Here is a 19,162-nt window from a genome sequence, read left to right as displayed (position 1 = left end):
GTGAGTCATATGTCAGCAAAAACTGTGTTGACCACCTGACCTTCCCTATGCACCTACTATTATTTATTTATTTTTTTTTAAGTATATAAAAACATTTATTCACTAGAAAACAGTGATTGGTAAGTGTCTTGGAAAGTAAACACAGATGGGCTCTAAGAGAAAGGCCTTGAATGCACAGACCATTTACATGTTAAAACAAGGAGGCAACAAACATTTTTACACGGAGAAACTGAATGCAAAACCATCAGTGAGATACCTGCACGGCAGGAATGCAGTGAGGTGAACACAACTCCTAGGACCTGTGTCTCCGCGCAGAAGCTCTGCGGATGGGAGTGGTTCTCTTGTGTGTCTCTTCTTCTGTCATCTCCGCCGAAAGCTCGTCCTCACTGGCCTCATCGTTGGAAAAGACAACTTTGGCTTTCTTCTTGGACTTCGATTGCTGAGTGTTTGGACGATGAGGGTTGGTACGTCGGGGCTTAGGTGTGACAAAGTCATTGTCTGAATCTACGGAGGTCAGAGGCTGAGGCCTCGAGACAGCAGAGGGTTTCTTGGGAGACAGGGCTCTCTGGCTGCCTCCTTGGCCAGTTTCAAGCTCCTCTGCTCGATCCATGCCCCTGGTGTGACAGGCCCTGAAGCTTCTGCTCAAATTCATCTATGACAGCCTTGCCCTCAGGCTTGGCCCCAAGACGCAGTATGCCCACAACCAACAAGAAAGAACCGAAGACAGATTCGTCTAACAGCTTGTCTCCAAAGCAGGCAAAGTGGTCCAGCATCTTGTGGAGGCCGCGCTCCGTGAGGGACAGCTGGGATACACAGTAGGCCAAATTGCAGTATTGCCGCTCAGTTCCGGCTGTGCGGAACTGCTGACACAGCTTCTCCACCAGGCTCTCAGTCTGTTTGTCCTTGGTGATGTAGGAGAGGAGCTGCTTCATGATGGTGTGGAAGGGCTCTTCCTCCACCCCACCCTCTGGGTCTGACAGGCGACTGATGATGTCAGGGAGGAGATTATAAATTGCATTGCCCTTGTGGGAGAGCTCATTGAAGAAGTTCTTGGCCAGGGCAGCAATATCTGAGGCACAGGGTCGATGAGCAGCACAGCCATCTCGCTGACCTGGTCCTTCACCTTCACCATGTCCTTCAGGATCAGGTGCGTCATCGCCAGGCCTGTTGTCCTCCACACTTGTTGAGATGGGTCTCGGAGGCGGGCATACAGGTGAGGAGTCCAGGGATCCACCAGGTTGGGGAAGCAGATAGCCAGATCCCCAGTGGCAACCATGAGATTAGATGGGACAGTGGGAAGTGAAGACTTTTCAAGCATGGTGAAGAGAAGACGAAGATGGGAGTCACAGAAAGTGGCACTGATCATGCAGAACTTGCCGAGGGCCAGCAAAGCAGCTGCACAGAGGTCTGGGTAGCCATACAGGCCAGGGTTGCTGCTGACCTTAAGCAGCAGTGGGACAAAGGCAGCTAGGACCTGATTGCCATCCAGCAGTTCCTTCTCACAGATGCTGCGGATCAGTTCTGCCTCCGTGTCGTCATCAGTGGCTCCGAACAGCCCCAGCTCTTCCTCCATAGTTGTCTCAGAGCTTGTATTCTTCTCCTTGGGCTCCTTGGTCCTGTGTTCCTGCTCTTCCCGAAGAACTCGCCGTGTCCCAGCTCTCCACTCACTGCTTGTTCTAAATGTACCAGCTGCTGCAGGGCCACATCCTCAGCCAGTGACAGCAGGTTCATCAGGAGGTACGTGGGGAGCCTGGGGACAGTCTCCTTGGGGTCCTCCTCAGGGGTGTGCTTCTCAAGCTTCTCCAAGGCTTGCTTTGCACAGCCTTGTAACATCTGGGCACAGATCACTTCAGGGCCCTCTGCCAGCTGGTAGGTCAGGGTCACTGCTACCTCTTTGAATGGGATCCAGAGGGGATCTGGATGTGTAAAGCCATTTGTGACCATCTCTCGAAGTCATTCAAACAACCTGTGTTCCTGAGGTAGCCGGAAGGGAGGTTGACATTCACCCAGGGGAAGCTTCCTCCTGTCCGAGATATTGGCAATGGCAAGGCACACCTGCTGGGCCAGCCTATAGTCCTGGGGAAACTTCTCATCCAGCCCCAGCCTCACTAGCTTGTCTAAATTGCTTCCCACAATTTCTGGTTTTCCTCGTGCCATCATGCCAAGAAGCATGACAGAGGAACAGTGCTCCAGAGGAGAGCAGGGGACCTTTTCTGTGGCTCGCTCCCACAGCAGTTGGGTCACTGCTGGTTTTATCTCATCCTTCTGCACAAACTCACAGAGAATTTCCTCAAGACACTGAATGGTCCCGATCGAGGCATCCACTAACAACAAGGACAGGTTCTGGATCAAGGCCTGGGCTTTGGCTCTGGCTGAATCCCCTCTCGGGCTGAGGTAGAGTTGGCGGTAGACATTAAGGACAGCTTCCCGGACACCAGGCTCCTTAGACCAGATGAGAGGCAGCATGAGGCAAACCCCAAACAGGGCCTGGGGCACCCCAAATTAGAATACCATCACAAAGAATTCAATCACCTCCTGCACCACTGTGGTTATGTTTTCATACATCATCTTGCTAATGATGCCAATGGCCTCTGTCACCTTCTGGGAGAAGCTGTAGGCATCTTGCAGATACTGCACCAGCATCTCCTGCTTCACCAGCTCATCATTCCTCTGGGATCCCTCAGGCTAGGACACACTGGGAGACTCTTTACTGTCCGTCAGCCCTGGGACTGTGTCCCCAGCAGATCCCTGTGTGGAAGCTGCAGGGCCTTTGAAGATAATTCCCAGGAGATTCAGGAAGCTGTTCTCCTCTAGCTCTGTGTGACTGAAGGGTTCAGACTCCTGGAAGTGGCTTGTGGCTTCTCAAGTCAGAATAATAGCCTGCTTGTAACTAGCTCTGGCCAGCAGCTGTTGGATGCGTCCTTTCACCTCCTCCACAGTCGCTGTATCAGCAATTTGTTGATCTGCCTCTTCCTTGGGAAGCTTTAGAAGCTGCTGCAGGGTAGACTTCAATTCTGGCAACATGGCTTCCCATTCCTCCTCTGGGTCTAGGGCTGCAGAAGCAGCTGCAGTTCGCCTCTGGGCTTTCATTTCTTGTAATTTCTGGATCTCCTTCTGCAGTGGTCCAGCAAAGTCAGTATCACTGAGCTTGCAGGAGAAGGGGTTATTGGCTAGGAAGCTGGCCAGCAGCTGGATGGCATTTTTACACACCAGCACCGACTTGTCCGCTAGGCGTCCCACGGCTAAGACCACCACTGCCTGCAAACGGGTCAGGGGGAGCACCTTCTGTTGAACAATTCGGGTAAAGAGCTGCAAAACACGGCTTCAAACAAAGGAGTTAACATCATGGCCATGAGCTTGCAAGATGTCCAAGAATTGGTCTCTGGTTTCTCGGGCCGTTTCTTGTAGTTGGTCACCTTTTAGAACCTGTAGTATCATCTGGGCCATGGCTGCTAGCACAGCATTTCGCATCATGTAATTCTTTCCATCCAGATGATCTAGCAGAATGCACATGCTGTACATGAGGACAGCTGGGACTCGCTCTGCTAGCTCAGTGAGGAAAGCTGCAAAGCCCTTGGCCCCGGCTGTGTCTTGACTCAGCTCCTGTGGACCCTTCTGCCCAATCTCTCTCACGATCTCCCCCACTATGCTCTTCATTCCGTAGTCAGTGGCCCACAGACTCACAGCGGCCACCAGTACAGACGGCAGGTGTTCAAAGTGCTGCAGCATCTGGATGATCTTCACAGTCGCACTGAGCATGTGATTGTAACGGACCAAGGCCACCCCAAGCAGGTGTGCTATGGCTTCCCTGGTGGGGCGGTTCTTCTGGTGACTAATGGTGGGATTCTCCAAAAGCTGGTAGCAACAGCCAGTAACCAAAGCGACAAATTCTTCTTCAATTACGGAGTGGTTCCATAGGTGACGAATGTCCAGCTGCAGTAGCTGTGTTAAAAGCTGGAGAACTGTTTGTCTCTCTTCCTCCCAGTCAACGCCAAGGGCTGCCTTCGCCCGGGCCCTCTTCCCCTTCCCACCCACGTCCAGGTTGATGAGGCTTGTCCGGCTGGTCATATTTTCAAAGGACTCCAAGAGGCGTATCAGGGCACAGCAGTTCATTTTGAGGGCATTTAGATGGGCACTTCTATCTGATACACTCAAAGTTGCATCATCCAGGATGGATGGAAGTTCCTGGGAGTGGCAGGATACCACTTTTATCAGGAATTCCAGGGTATCTTCCTTGAGGCCAGGATCTATACTTCAAAAGTGGTGTAAAATGCTGTAGACTGTATCAAAGTGCTCCAGTATAGTGAGGGGACCCCGAGCTCGGAAAGCAGACTGAAAGGCTCTAAGTTGAGATGGAAGATGCTTGACGGGCAGTACCTCTTGAACAACATACTGATTCACACCTCCACTTTTCAGCAACTCCTCTGGAGATAAGGGCAGATGGAATTCAAAGTTTTGGGGAGACATCCTTCTCTCATCGGTTCACAGGCCTGGACCCCGGGACCCCACTCACCCGCCACTTCTTCGACTGAGCCTATTATTTATTATTAAGTGGCACTCTTTACCATATAAGAGAAGGCACAAGGCACAACAAAAGCCACTATAAGAGTTTATTAAGGGAAGGAAATAGAAAGGGTATGCATATGCCTATTGAATGACCTGTGCAGGAAGAGAGAGAAGGAATAGGTGGAACCCACTTTAATAAGTTCCCTGCACATGCACATATGGGCTTATGTACTCTACTATGCATGCACACAGATTATGTGATCATGCAGTGCATGGATTACATAGGACGTAAGGCCCTAGGATGACTTAGCCTCTTGCCTGGCTACTGGACAGCACATATGCAGTCATGTAGCTGGGGGAGTGACTGGGACTTCTAACATTTCAGACTCTGTTTTTATTAAAAATGGTGAGTGAACAGGAATAGGGATACCGTGTCTCCCAAAACTGCTTCCAGCTGACTAAGTGGGCATCAGTTAACATTTGGAGGTGGGTAAGGGGGATTTTGAGGTAGCTGGATGTCTTGAGCTAGTGGATTGCCCTCTGCCGCTTTGGGAATCATCTATCACCTTCTGCGGCTTCGGGCTCTGTGGAATCGTCCATCACTGCTTGGATCTGTCTGTTTGGGTCCGACAAGGTGATGGAGAGGCAGAAGAGAAATCTTAGAAAAAAATTTACCTGGCTGGGGGGGGGCGGTCCCCGAAGGGTCCCAGGGTGAGGCAGCAAGGTCCTGGACAGGGAAAGTTTGAATTGTGCTTATCTGAAATGGATCTGACCTGTCTAGGTGGATTCAAGCTGGAGCCCAGAAGAATTTTTAAACATATTAAGAAAGAGCGACAGGTAATTTAAATTCTTGAGTTGGTAGTCATGATATTATAATGTTTAGTGCTCTGTTATCAGAATTTTATTGACTAGTGTTAGTGAGAGAGAGAGAGAGGAAAAGCCAACCTGAAACATGTTTTTTTTTTCTGAGAAGGTCAGAAATGATAGGCTTAAGTCCCCTAAGGATCTGGAGTGAGAGAGGGTACTGAGCTTGGGTAATGTACCTGGTAGGGTCCTGTAACTGGATAATAATAGGGTGATGATGCCTAGCAATAGAAGGGTTTTGGGTGTCCCAGACTGTGGGGTCCACTTGAGAGGCTGGCAAGGGAAATGAAGTGTTAGAGCTAGTAGGCTGGGTGGCTAGGAGGAGGAGAGGAGCTGATGATGGGTCTGAGGTAAGGCAAACGAGAGGGGCAAATAAAATAAAAGCTCCTACCTTAGCTAGAAAATCTCTTCCCATTAGGGGCACATCGCAGGTTGGCACAATTAAAAATGTGTGGGTAAGATGTATACCCCTGAAAATACAATTAAGTGGTAGTGTATGGTGAGGTGAGTAAGGCTGTCCCCCTACTCCAATAGAGAGACAAGAAAAAGAGGTGGGACCTCAAAACTCTCTCAGTACTAAGTGGCTCCAGTGTCACTTAGGAAAGAAATGGATTGCTCCATACTGTAACAGATATTCTCAGTTCCCTGTGAGAGATAACTGTTGGTGGGCCAGGAACCAAGCACCTTCAATCATCCTTTGCCATGCCTAGGAGATCAGCTGGGGGTTGCTCATAGTTTGATGTCTCCATGCCACAAGGTGTTCAGGGGCAGTTAACTGACCAGTATCCCTCTTGGTGGCATTTTGGACAAGGCCCAGATGGTTGCCCACGTGGAGCAGGGCAGGCATGAACCCAGTGGCATTCTCTTATCACATTTAAAACAGAAACCTGGAGGCCTTTGGGTGGCTGGTCGGATTACATGTGCCAGCATTTGACAGTTCTGTTTATGGTCTTTCTCATCTCTCCCTTGGTACACCTTAAATGCCACCACTAAGACTTCTGCCTATGAGGTCAGAGGCCCTCTCTCCAGACACTTGAGTTTAGCCCTAATGTCAGAGAAGCTCTGCAAGACAAAGTGGGTCACAAGGAGCTGACTACCCTCTGGGCTCTCAGGATCCAGACTAGTATATTGTAAGAAGCCTTTGTAATCTGTTCTAAAAAAATGAGATGAATTTTCTTCTTTATCTTGAATTATGTTTTTAAGCTTTTCATAGTTTACTGGTCTGAGGACAGTCTTACAAAGACCTGGAAGCAGAATTAGAGATATAAGAGCCCAGTTTTTGTTTTTGTTTTTGTTTCTATCTGAGAAAGTTCAGCGGGAAAGAAAAGGACATGAACCTAAATGAGTCCATCCACCCTGGCCACCTCTTGCAATAGTTGCCGGGTTGGCATGGCTAGAGTTGGGTTCCTTAGCAACTAGAGAATGAGTAATTGGAGGAGTGAAGGTGGGAGGCAGAGATGACACAGTATTTAAAAATGCATGCTGCTCATATTGAGGATGCAAGTTCAGTACTCAGCACCCTTGTAGGCGTCTCACAGTCACCTGTAACTCCAGCTCCAAAGGAATCTGTACCCTCTTCTGTCCACTGCGGATATTTACACTCTTGTTTACATAGCCACACACTGACACACAAAAATATACATAATGAAAAGTAAAAATGAATCGTGGTTCAATGGTTAAAAGAACTTGTTGCTCATGCAGAAGACCCAGATTCAATGCTCAGAACCAATGTGGTGACTCATCACCATCCATGCCTCCAGTTCTTGGGGACCTGACACACTCTTCTGATCTCTACGGGTACCATGCACATATGTGGTACACATAAAAGGATGCAAATGAAACAGTCATGTACATAAAATGAAATGAAGTAATAAAAATTTATCAATCTCTTTATTTTTCCTTTTTAGTGAAAATAGACTCTTTTCTCATACAATATATCAGGATTACAGCTTACTCTCCCTCTAGTCTTTCCAGTGCTTCCCCACAGACCCTCCCATTTGGATCCACTCCCTTTCTATCCGTTGTTAGAAAAAAACAAGCTCCTAAGAGGTAATGCAAAGTGTATCAAAAAGTAAATAAATACTTTCACTATTTAGATAGCCTTTTTCCTACCTTTATCCAGTGTTATCATGCAGAAAATTTCCATTTGACACATTATTTTGAAGTAATCATTTCCTCTTTTTTAATAGACTTTATTTGTCCCTGGTTTTCACATAAATAATATTGAATTTTGTTGACTTCATTATTCAAAGATTTAAGTTTTTAGTCATTTCTGTAAAACCCTTAAACAGAATCTCACTGAATAATTTTTCCTTCCTCTGTTATTTCTTCTTTCAGAACTGTAATAAGATGAATTGTTTCTTGTTGCTTAGCAAACAATAGGACAGGAACACTGGTGGTACAAGGAGCTCCACAAGTACCTGGCACATGATGGCATGCTGCCCATGGTGTAATGCTATTATGTACCATGAAAGAAATCCTGGGATAATTCATTAAGGATGTGATAAATACAGGAAAATAATAGTTGTGTAGTGAGATAAGGTGGCTGTTAAAATTAATGCTTCAAATAAACACAAATTAAAGGATGACAATAAGACACAATTCCTTCACAAGTATGAAATTTTGGGTTACAATAATTTACTCTTCAAAGAAAACCATTTTCTTATTAAAGGATATTCCCTTTCTGGTGCAATTTTAGCCAAGCATAGGAACAGTATGAGCACAATGTTTTATAAACATTTGCTTAAACAGAAGTGTTTGGACTATTGGTATAAGACATTTCTATTTTGTGAGTAAAAAGGGCTAATTTGATAATGAGAATTGATCTTATCTTTCACAATTTATGTCAAGAACATCTGTGTTCCTCTTGTTAGGCACTCTGGGGACCAAGTAAGTTATGCTAAAAAATGCTGCATCTGCTTGTGCCCTGAGCAGGCACTTCACATCTGATAAGAATTTGCACCTTAGTACAATTAAATTGGAAAATTAACATAACATTAACATTGTAAGAATGCACAATTTTGCAGCCTATCGATTCATAATGCATCCAATATCTTAAGTCTAAAATTTCATGAAATTCTTACTCAGAAATCAGTGAATATTACTTAAATTTGATTTTCATAGATCCATTCACAGTGAGTGCAAGTACACATTTATAATTGCTTGTCTTTTGTAGAGAGCCAAGTGTCACTCTTTGCCAGCTGTTAACCCCAGGCCAGACCAATATAATTAGTTTTGGTAATTACTTGTACTTCTTCAGGAATAATTGAAATCATTGCTTCCTTACTTCACTCCGAAATTAAATTGATGTGTTCTTCTCATGTAAGAACTTGTGACCTTTAAGTTTACCTACTCAAAACATATCCTCTACTAAATTAAATATATATTTCAAGTCTTCCTCTTTTATAGAAAGACATTATGATTAAAATGTTGCAAACCACACTTAACTGAAAAGCACTGGGATATATTACTCACATTAAGTGTATTAGAATAAAATACTTCTGGTTTTCTAACTTTTTTATTTATCTGCTCTGTCAGTTTCTTTCTAACATAGAAATAAACACTGATAAAAGGAATGCAGTGAGAACTAAATGATTCGAATTGCCTTGAGCTTTTCCGAGGTCTTTCATTATCAGTGAACATACTTTTTTCACATTAATAAGTGAAATGTCAGTATAAATTTTAAGTAGCCTCTCAAATCATTATCTGCATTATCAGAATTAAAATATAGATTTATTATGTTTGTATGCAAAATTATTAAATAACGTTGACTTTGGTGTCAGGAATAAATGCCTATTTTTATCTCTCTCACTTATTAGCTGTATTGCATTGGGCTAGTTGTTTATCCATGAAACTTCCAATTTTAATTTGCGTAATTGCAAACCTCAATTGCATACCTCAATCACTATTGGTAACTTAAACATTAAAACAATAACTATTAATTGTAATCCTCATGAAAATGGGACAGTACAATATTTAATGGATAATTTGCTGTATTGTCCAATATGTGGAAATGGAGTTACCAAAATTTTGTTGTTTCTCTTTCTCTCTTCTGTCTGCAATTCACCCTGGTGTGTTTTGTGCATGTGATACAATCCTTTAATCTTCAATTTTGTTAGAAAAAATTAGTAGAAAATAATATTTGTGAATGCTGGCCTTGAATGTCATTGAACTTTGTAGCACCTTGATTTTACCACTTTTTTTGCTGAGATAACTGGCTTTTTTGCCAAAATACCCAGTTGAGGATGATTCAATATAGGACCTCATATGTTCTGGATAAACACATGAAAGTTTTAGCTACATCTGTAATGGTATTTATCTTGAACATGAAAAAAAATAACCCTAAAAGAAAAAAATAATGTGCCTTCAGTTATAGACCTTCTTTGAATATATATTGCTTTTAAATTATTTATAATTTTAGTGTTCAGGTGTTCTTTACTAGTACAGAAAATTAAAATTTATGAACATTCTACTGATCCTGTATCATGTAATATTTTAAACCTTGTAGGAATACATTGAATGGGTATTTTTCTGTGTGCTTATTTATAAAAATTCATTCTGATTTTTTATTTCTGTGCTTTTTGTTTCCTTATGGAATTGCCCAAAACTTCATGTTATAATTGAAGAGAGTTCGTGCTTCATTATAAAATTGTGGGTAATAAATTAGCTAGGCTATATACTTTTTTAACGACATTGAGGGGTGTCCAACCTTTCAGTTTCTCTTCATGTATTAGTTATATAAAACAATTGCTTTAATTTTTCCATTTTAGTAAATATAATTTGGTCATATTTTGTCTCTTTTTTCTCTTCATTTTTCTTTTTTTCTGTCTACATCTGTGATACTTCCCTATTGCTCTCAAACATTCTTTACCATTCTGCATGAGAAAGAAAACATGTGATGAATGTCATTGTGACTGACTTATTTTTTTTAGCTGAATGATTATTTCCAGTTTCATCTACATATCTGAAAACAGTATAAATATATTGTTCTTTATCCCCAAGTAGTACTTTTACTTCTGAATACTATAAAGTCTGTCAAATGTCTAGGCACCAACTGATATTTTCTTGTGAATTTTCAATTTTCAAAAGATAAAACAGTGATTTAATTGACAATTGTTTAAATATAAAATCAACCAAGCATTCATTTACATATTTAATTTCCTGTGATAATATTTTGTTAGAACTTTTTATACCTGTATTTTTTGAGGAATATTTATACATAGTTTTCTCTTTATTTCTATAGAGTCTTTTGAATTTGCTAGTAGTATAATAGGTTAATAACAAAATGGAAAATATTCCATTGTCTAGTTTTCTATATATCATTACATATAATTAGTGAAAATTGCTTCATAATTATATATAAAATTATCTAGTAAAGATGCTTCCATAAGTATCACTTGCATTTTTTGTGATATTTTGTTAAGAATTCAATTTCTTTAAAAGTTAATCCATTCAAATTACCTATTTTATGTTAAATTAGTGGCATTTTGTCTTTTTAATATCTTAACGTCAATTATGTTTTCTATAAAATTCTTAATCATGTTTTACTTTTAGGGTCTTTATTATCTATGTATATGTTAATATTTGCCATCTCATTCTTGATTTTTTATCTTTCTAAATCTAGAAAAAATAAAACAATCTTGCTAAATTATGGAAATAAACAAGTTCTTATTTAATAAGTTTCACTTACTATATTGCCCTTAATTTCTTTCTTTATTCTTTTGTAATATCTGAGAATTTCATTGAAGGGAGCATTTAATACACAATAGTAAAAATGAATACATTAACCAAAGTATTGATTCATGACTTTAGTTATTTAAATATTTCATTCTATAAGTTCCTTGCAAGCTTGCTTGCAATCTTAATTCAGGTCAAGGATGTTGCTTTAAAAAATTATTTCCTGTCCTCTTTATGGAGTGTTTGAACTAGTTTAGTTTTGTTGAATTTTGTGATGATGACCAGGATACATTTGATTTTTCAAGGTCTTATATGTGTTAGAACAGAACATTCCTCACAATATTTTATAAATATCACTAAGGTTTCTTCGATGCAAAATTCCTTTTTTTTAGTTCTGAACAGTTGCTTCTTGATGTATTAACATTTTATCAATGTATAAAAAAGGAATAAAGAAAACAATATAAAGAGTCAAATAATCTAATACTGATTCTTTGAGAAGAGAAACAAAATTGACAGACCTTTGGCCCAATTAAACAGAAGAAAGAAAGGGCAGACAATAATGAACAGAATTAGAAACGAACAGGGAAATATTAAAAGAGATACCAAAGAAATTTTGAATATTATATTGGAATCTTTTAAGACGTGTACTGTATTAAGCTGGAAATCCTATAAGAAATTGATTAATTTCTAGATTCAGCTAAACCACTATAATTAAGCCAAGAATTCAACAACCTAAACAAACTCATAGCAAATGAAGAGATTAAAATAGTCTTAGAAAACCTTCCAGCTTCAAAAAATGTTCAGTACCAAATGGATTCATGGCAGGATTCCACCAGGCTTTCAATGGTTATCTACAACAAATCCTTTTTAAAATATGCAAAAAAAAAACAAGCAAACAAAAACCACAGGAGTACTCCCAAATTCCTATGATGTCTGTGTTACTTTAGTACCAAAACCAATAAAAACACAAAAAGAAAAATGAAATCTATAGACCAATGTCTCTGATTAACATAGAGTAAAATATGCTCAATAATATGCTTACAAACAGAATACAGGCATGCATCAAAAAATTATGCACAATGACCAAGTCATCTTTGTCTCTGAAATGCAGGGGTGATTCAAAACACAAAAGCCAATGAATGTAATAAACCACATAAATGTACTTAAGGATAACAAAAATGATCAACTCAATAGATGTAGAAAAAAAAAACCACTTGACAAAATCCAACATGTCTGTGCAATGAAAGTTCTAGACCATTGGTTCTCAACCTGTGGGTCATGACTTCTTTTGCATCAAATGATGTTTTCTTTCTCATAACTGTAGCAAAATTGCAGTTATAAAATAGCAACTAAAATAATGTTATGGTTGGGGTTCACTACAACATGAGGAACTATTAAAGGGTAGAAGATTAAGAAGGTTGAGAATCACTGTTCTGGAGAAAGTAGGGCTAGAAGGAACATACCTCAACAGAATCAAAGTGATATGAGAGAAACCTACAACCAACATCATAAATGTAAAAGATCTTGAAGCAGTCTCTCTCAAGTCAATATCAAGACAAGAATGCCCACTATCCCCACTCCTTTTCAATATTCTTTTCAAAGTACCAACTCTCTAAAGTCTTAGTTTTATCTTTCTCTTCTCTTTCTCTTCTTCTAGACTGCCATACTATAAGCTGCTTTGTGCCATTTTGTTCTCAGTACAACAATGTTCTGCCATGATTTAGGTCCAATTCAGTATAACCAGATAACCATGTACTAATACCTCTAAGAATGTGAGCCGAAATAAAGTTTCCTCCTCAAAAAGTTTCTCAGTACACCTGTCTGATGCATTTAATACACAATAGTAAAATTTAACACATTGACCAAAGAAAATGTTAAATCAAAAAATTCCTTACACAAAATATCCAGGAAATCTGGGACAGTAAAAAGTAAAATAAATAAATAAATAATAAAAATAATAAGAATAGATGAAGAAGAAGAATCTCAGCTCAAATGCCCAGAAACTATTTTCAACAAAATCAGACTTGGAATTTGTCTTAACCTAAAGAAAGAGATGCCTATAAAGGTAAAAGAAGAATATAGAAGACCAAATAGATTGGACCAGAAAAGAAATTCCCCTAGACACAATAATAAAAACATTAAAAAATGAAGAAAGGATATTAAAAGCTACAAGGGAAAAAACAAGTTACACACAATAAGAAACTACTGATGATTCTCCAGACTACTGTATTTAGCAAAATTTACAATCACCATAGATTGAGAAAACAAGATATTCCATAATAATGTCATATTGAAATAATATATATCTAAAAATCCAGCCCTGCAGAAGATGCTTGAAGAAAAACTCCAAACAAAGGAGGTAAACTATACCCATGAAAACAAGGAAATAACGCCGGGCGGTGGTGGCGCACGCCTTTAATCCCAGCACTCGGGAGGCAGAGCCGGGCAGATCTCTGTGAGTTCTAGGCCAGCCTGGGCTACCAAGTGAGTTCCAGGAAAGGCGCAAAGCTACACAGAGAAACCCTGTCTCGAAAAACCAAAAAAAAAAAAAAAAAAAAAAAAAAAAAAAAAAAAAAAAAAAAGAAAAGAAAACAAGGAAATAAAAAATCTCACACCAGCAAACAGAAAGAAGGTAACCACACACACACACACACACACACACACACACACACACACACAAAAACAAAATGCTACTAACAACAACAAAATAACGGGAATCAATAGTCATTGGTGATTGATGTATCTCAATACCAATGGTCTCATTTCCCCTAATAAATGACACAGGCTCACAGAATATATCCTTCCTTTTGCTACATACAAGAAACAAACTTCAACATCAAGGTACCTCAGAGTTGGAAAAGGATATTCCAATAAGTGCATGTAAGAACCAAGATCATGTAGCATTTTAATATCTAACAAAATAGACTTCAAACCAAAATTAATCAAAACATATGTGGAAGGACTTGACAAATTCATCAAAATAAAAATCCACCAAGATAATATTCAGTTCTTATCACATATGACACAAACTCAGGCAACGCACATTTGCAAAAGAAAGGCAACTATAACTTAAGTCACATATTGACTGTCATACACTGGTAGTTGAAGACTTCAGTATCCCACTCCCACCAATGAACAGGTCATCCAGACGAACACTAAATAGAAGTGCTGGAGCTAATTGACGTTTTAAACCAAATGAAATTAACAGATATTTACAGAACATTCTGCCCAAACACCAAAGAATGTACCTTCTTCTCAGCACCTCATAGAATTTATCTAAAATTGACCACACTTTCAGACACAAAGTAAGTCTCAATAGATATATGAGAAAATAGAAACAACTGCTTGCATACTATGAGATTACCCTGGATTATATATGGATATCAATGACAAAAGAAGTAACAAAAAGCTTACGAACTCATGGAAACAAAGTTCTCTACTGAATGAAAAACAGGTCAAGACAGACATTTAGAAAGAAATTAAAGGCTTTCTAGAATGAATACATAGAATACTTCAACTTAGGGAACACAATGAAAGTGATGCTAAGAGAAAAATTCATAGTACTAAGTCCCTACATTTAAAACAATGGAGAGATATCATACTAGTATCTTAACAGCACAACAGAAATCTCTAAAACAAAAAGAAGTAAGCAAAAACAAGAGGAGTAGAAGGCAAGAAATAATCAAACTAAGGGCTGAAATCAATACAATAGAAACAAACAGAACAATCCATTATTTAGTGAAACCCAAAGTTGAGTCTTTGAGAAAATCTCCAAGATAAACCAACCCTTATCCAAACTAACTAAAAGGTGGAGAAAGAATATCCAAATGAGCAAAATAAATGAAAAGAGGGGATAACAACAGACATAGAAAACATCTAGGGCTTCATAAATGCATTTTTAAAAACAAGTACTCCAGCGAAGGGAACATCTAAAAGAACTGGATAATTTTCTCTATAAGTATCACTTACAAAAGTTAAATCAAGATTAGATAAACAAATTAAATAGACCTATAATCCATAGTGAAATAGAAGTTGTAATTAAAAATCTCCCAACCAAAATAGAAAAGCCCAGGGCCAGAAAGTTTTTTGCACACATTTCTATCATTTTTACAAAGAAGAGTTAATACCTGTACTTCTCAAATTATTCCACAAAATAGAGACAGAAGGAACATTTCCCAATTCATTGTATGAGTCCACTGTTACCCTGAATCACAAATCACATAAATACTCAGAAATGAAAGAATGTATGGATCAATTTCCCCTACAAAAACAAATGTTAAAATACTCAATGAAACACTTGCAAATCAAATCAAAGAACACATCAAAATGATCAAACACCACGACCAAGTAAGCTTCATCCCAGAGATGTAAGGATGGTTCAACATATACAAAATCAGTAATTGTTATCTATCATATAAGCAAACTGGAAGACAGAAAACACATAAACATCTCATTAGATGCAGAAAAGGCCTGTGAAAAAAATCCAACACCTCTTAGTGATAAAAGTCCTGGAGAGATTAGAGATACAAAGGACATACCTAAACATCATAAAGGCAATTTATAGCAAGCCTATGGCCAACATCAAATTAAATACAGAAAAACTCAAAGCAAAATCACTAAAATCAAGAACAACACAAGGCTGTCCACTCTCTCTGTATCTATTCAATATAGTACTTGAAGTTCTAGGAAGAGCAATAGAACAAGTGACAGAGATCAAAGGGATACAAATTAGAAAGGAAGAATTCAAAGTATCAGTGTTCTTTTCAGATGATATGATTCTATAAATATGTGACCCTAAAAATTCCAGCAGAGAACTCCTACAGCTAATAAATATTTCAGAGAAGTGGTTGGATACAAAATTAACTACAAATAAAATCAGCAGATTTCCTACAAACAAACAATAAACAAAATGAGAAAGAAATCAGCAAAACAACACACTTAACAGTAACTTCAAATAACATATTTTGGTGTAACTTTAACCAAGTGAGTGAAAAACATATATGATACAAACTTTAAGTCTTTGAAGAAAGAAACTGAATAATGTATCAGACAATGCTCATGGATCAGTGGGACTCAGAGAGAAAAACTCACCATCCTACCAAAAGTAATCTACAGATTCAATGCAACACCCATCAAAATTCCAAAAGAATTATTTACAAACCTTGAAACGGAAATTTTCAACTTTATATGAAAAAACAATAACCACAACAAATCTCAGGATAGGTATGACAATCCTGAACAATAACAGAACTGATAATTTCAAGTTGTACTACTAGGCTATAGTAATATAAACAGCATGATATTGACATAAAACCAGACATATTTATTAATTGAATTAATTTGATCACCCAGATATAAATCCATACACCTAAGGAAACCTTGCTTTTGATAAAGAAGCAAAAATACACGTAGGAATAAAGAGAGCATCTTCCACCAATGATGTTCCTCAAACTGGATTTCTACACGCAGAACAATGCAAATATATCAATATTTATCACCCAGCACAAAACTCAAGTCCAAGTGAATCAAAGACCTCAATGTAATACCAGATACACTGAAACTGATAGAAGATTGGGAGTAGCCTTAAAGGCATTGGAACAGGAGACAAGTTTTTGAACAGAATACCTTTAGTGCAGGCTCTAAAATTATCAATTAGTAAATGAGACCTCATGAAACTAAATAGCTTCTCTAAGGCAAAGGACACTGTCAATAAGACAAAGCAGAAGTGTATTGAATGGGAAAAGATTTCTCCCAACTCCACACCCAATAGGGGACTAATGTCTCATATATATAAACACAAGACACTAGCTATCAAAAATTAGAGTCATCCAATTGTAAGAAGGGGTGCAGATCTAATCAGAGAATTCTTTGTAAAATAATCACAACTGGCTGAGAAATTCTTAAAGAAATATCCAAAATCCTTATATATCAGGGAAATGCAAATCAAAACTACTTTGAGATTCCATCTTCCCCCTGTCAGAATGGCTAAGATCAATAGCACTAATGACAGCTCATACTGGCCAGAATATGGAACAAGGGGAACAATCCTCCATTGCTTTTGTGATGACAAAGTTATACAGCTACTGTGGAAATCAATATGGCTGTTCCTCAGAATATTGGGAATCTATCTATCTCAATAATCAACTATACCACTGTTGAGCATATACCTAAAGGACACTTCATCCAACCACAAAAACATTTGTTCATATAGGTTCTTTGTGACTTTATTCATCATAGCTAGAAACTGTAAATAACCTAGATGTCCAGCAATACAAGAATGAGTAAAGAAAATATGGTACATTTACACAATGGAGTATTACCTACCTGCTAAACAAAAGAATATGAAATTTGCAGGCAAATGGATGGAACTAGAAAAAAATCCTGAATGATGTTACTGAGATCCAGAAATATAAATATGGTATGTATTCATGTGTAAGAGGATATTAGCCATTAAGCAAATGATAACCAAGCTACAATCTATAGACCTTTGGAGGATATGTAAAGAGAGTCCTCTAAGGAGACATGATCTCCCTAGGAAGGGAAGAAACAATAGTCTTCGCAGGTGGGTAGAGGGCCAGTAGGGACAGGAGTAGGATGAATTAGGTGGGTTTGGGAGATGGGAAGCAAGGAGAAAGGGAAAGGAGAGATGGCTGGAATTTAGGGGCACTTCAGGGATAGAAGATAAACCTAGTACAATGTTACTTATTAGATGAATGAGGATAATCCTAATGAGAACTTCTAGTAATATCTGATATGGAGTCTAACCAGTCCATCGCTTGTAGTCAGGGAAGGCTTCAAGGGGGCAGGACTGTGTTTTATTCTGTGGCATTGTTGGCCAAGGGGGTCCTGTGGAGATCCCCAAACAAACCATACCGAAGGAACGACAGAGGGCTTGTCTTCACAAACTGACAGTGGGCACCATTATTGCTGAGGACAACCTCTGCATTGCTCATTGAACTGGAATGGACAAGGTGGTGCCTGCATGGAATCTCCACACCTGTTTTCTATTCTTTTTGGCTCAGGAAGCTACATTGAAGGATATGAAAAGAGAAACCTGGACACCAACACAGCCACAAAACCCTTTTACCAACAATCTGTCCAGCCTGCAAGATGTGCTGGGGCAATTCTGGCACAGAGTTTGTGGGAGTGGCTAACCAATGTGTGATTGAATTTGAGGCCCACTACATGAGAGGGTGCCCATGTCTGACACTGTTTGGAGGGCTAGGAACCAGAGACTTGATAGACCAAAAACTAGTGGTGGTTCCTTTCCTAGTAACCTTCGGAGAGGATTCCTCTGGCAGTAGATGGGACCAAGTGCAAAGAATCATAATCAGACATGCAGAGCAAGTCTAAATTGGAGGTCTCCGGTTTCTTCCCCCAAAGCATTCTAGGAATCAGAGGGGGGATGGAGCACCCCAGAAGAACATGGTCCACTGAATCAACTAAGCAGGTCTCATATGGGCTCACAGCAACTGAATTGGCAAATATGAGGCCTGCATTGGTCTGCACTATGTCCTCTGCATATATGTAGTTGCCCTTAGCCTGGTGTTTTTGTGGGACTCCTAACTGTGGAGTGGGTGTGTCACTGACTCTTTTGTCTGCTCTTGTAACTTTCCTCCTGTTAGTTTTCTTTGTACAGCTCAGTGTGAGGGCTATTGATAGTTGTGTTTTGTTTTGTCCTATTTGATTATCATCTCTTGGAGGCCTGCTATATTCTGTTGGGAAACAGAGGGGGAATGGATCTAGGGAAGAGGGTAGGTGATAGTTGCTGGGAGGAGTGGAGGGAGGCAAACTGTCTGTGGTTAGGATATATTTTATGAAAAAAGAATAATATATATATATATATTTCATACATATATGAAAATATTCCTCAGTATTTGTCATACTGGCAAAATGTTGGACTAACATGGTCCTGTTTATTTGCAGATTCAGTTTTGTATGTGTTTAATCACTTGTATGGATTTGTAATATCAAAATCACACCCATCATTAGTGGTAATTTGTGGACTTGTATAAGTCAATGAAAAGTAGTTATCAAATATACATTCTTGAAGTTCACCAAGGTGTCACTATATTTCCATGCTTTAGACTTTGCACTGTAAGTACATGCCATTTTC

General features: G+C 39.2%; 1 pseudogene; it reads right to left on the bottom strand.

Moving 5' to 3' along the window:
- Window positions 1-292: 292 nt before the first annotated feature.
- Window positions 293-4,494, bottom strand: LOC131898973 (condensin complex subunit 1-like; annotated as a pseudogene).
- Between the last annotated feature and the right edge of the window lie 14,668 nt (window positions 4,495-19,162).

This window comes from Peromyscus eremicus, chromosome X (genome assembly GCF_949786415.1).
Source record: "Peromyscus eremicus chromosome X, PerEre_H2_v1, whole genome shotgun sequence".
Lineage (NCBI taxonomy): Eukaryota > Metazoa > Chordata > Mammalia > Rodentia > Cricetidae > Peromyscus > Peromyscus eremicus.
Note: the sequence above shows the minus strand (reverse complement) of the source record. Positions and strands in the feature narration are given on the sequence as shown.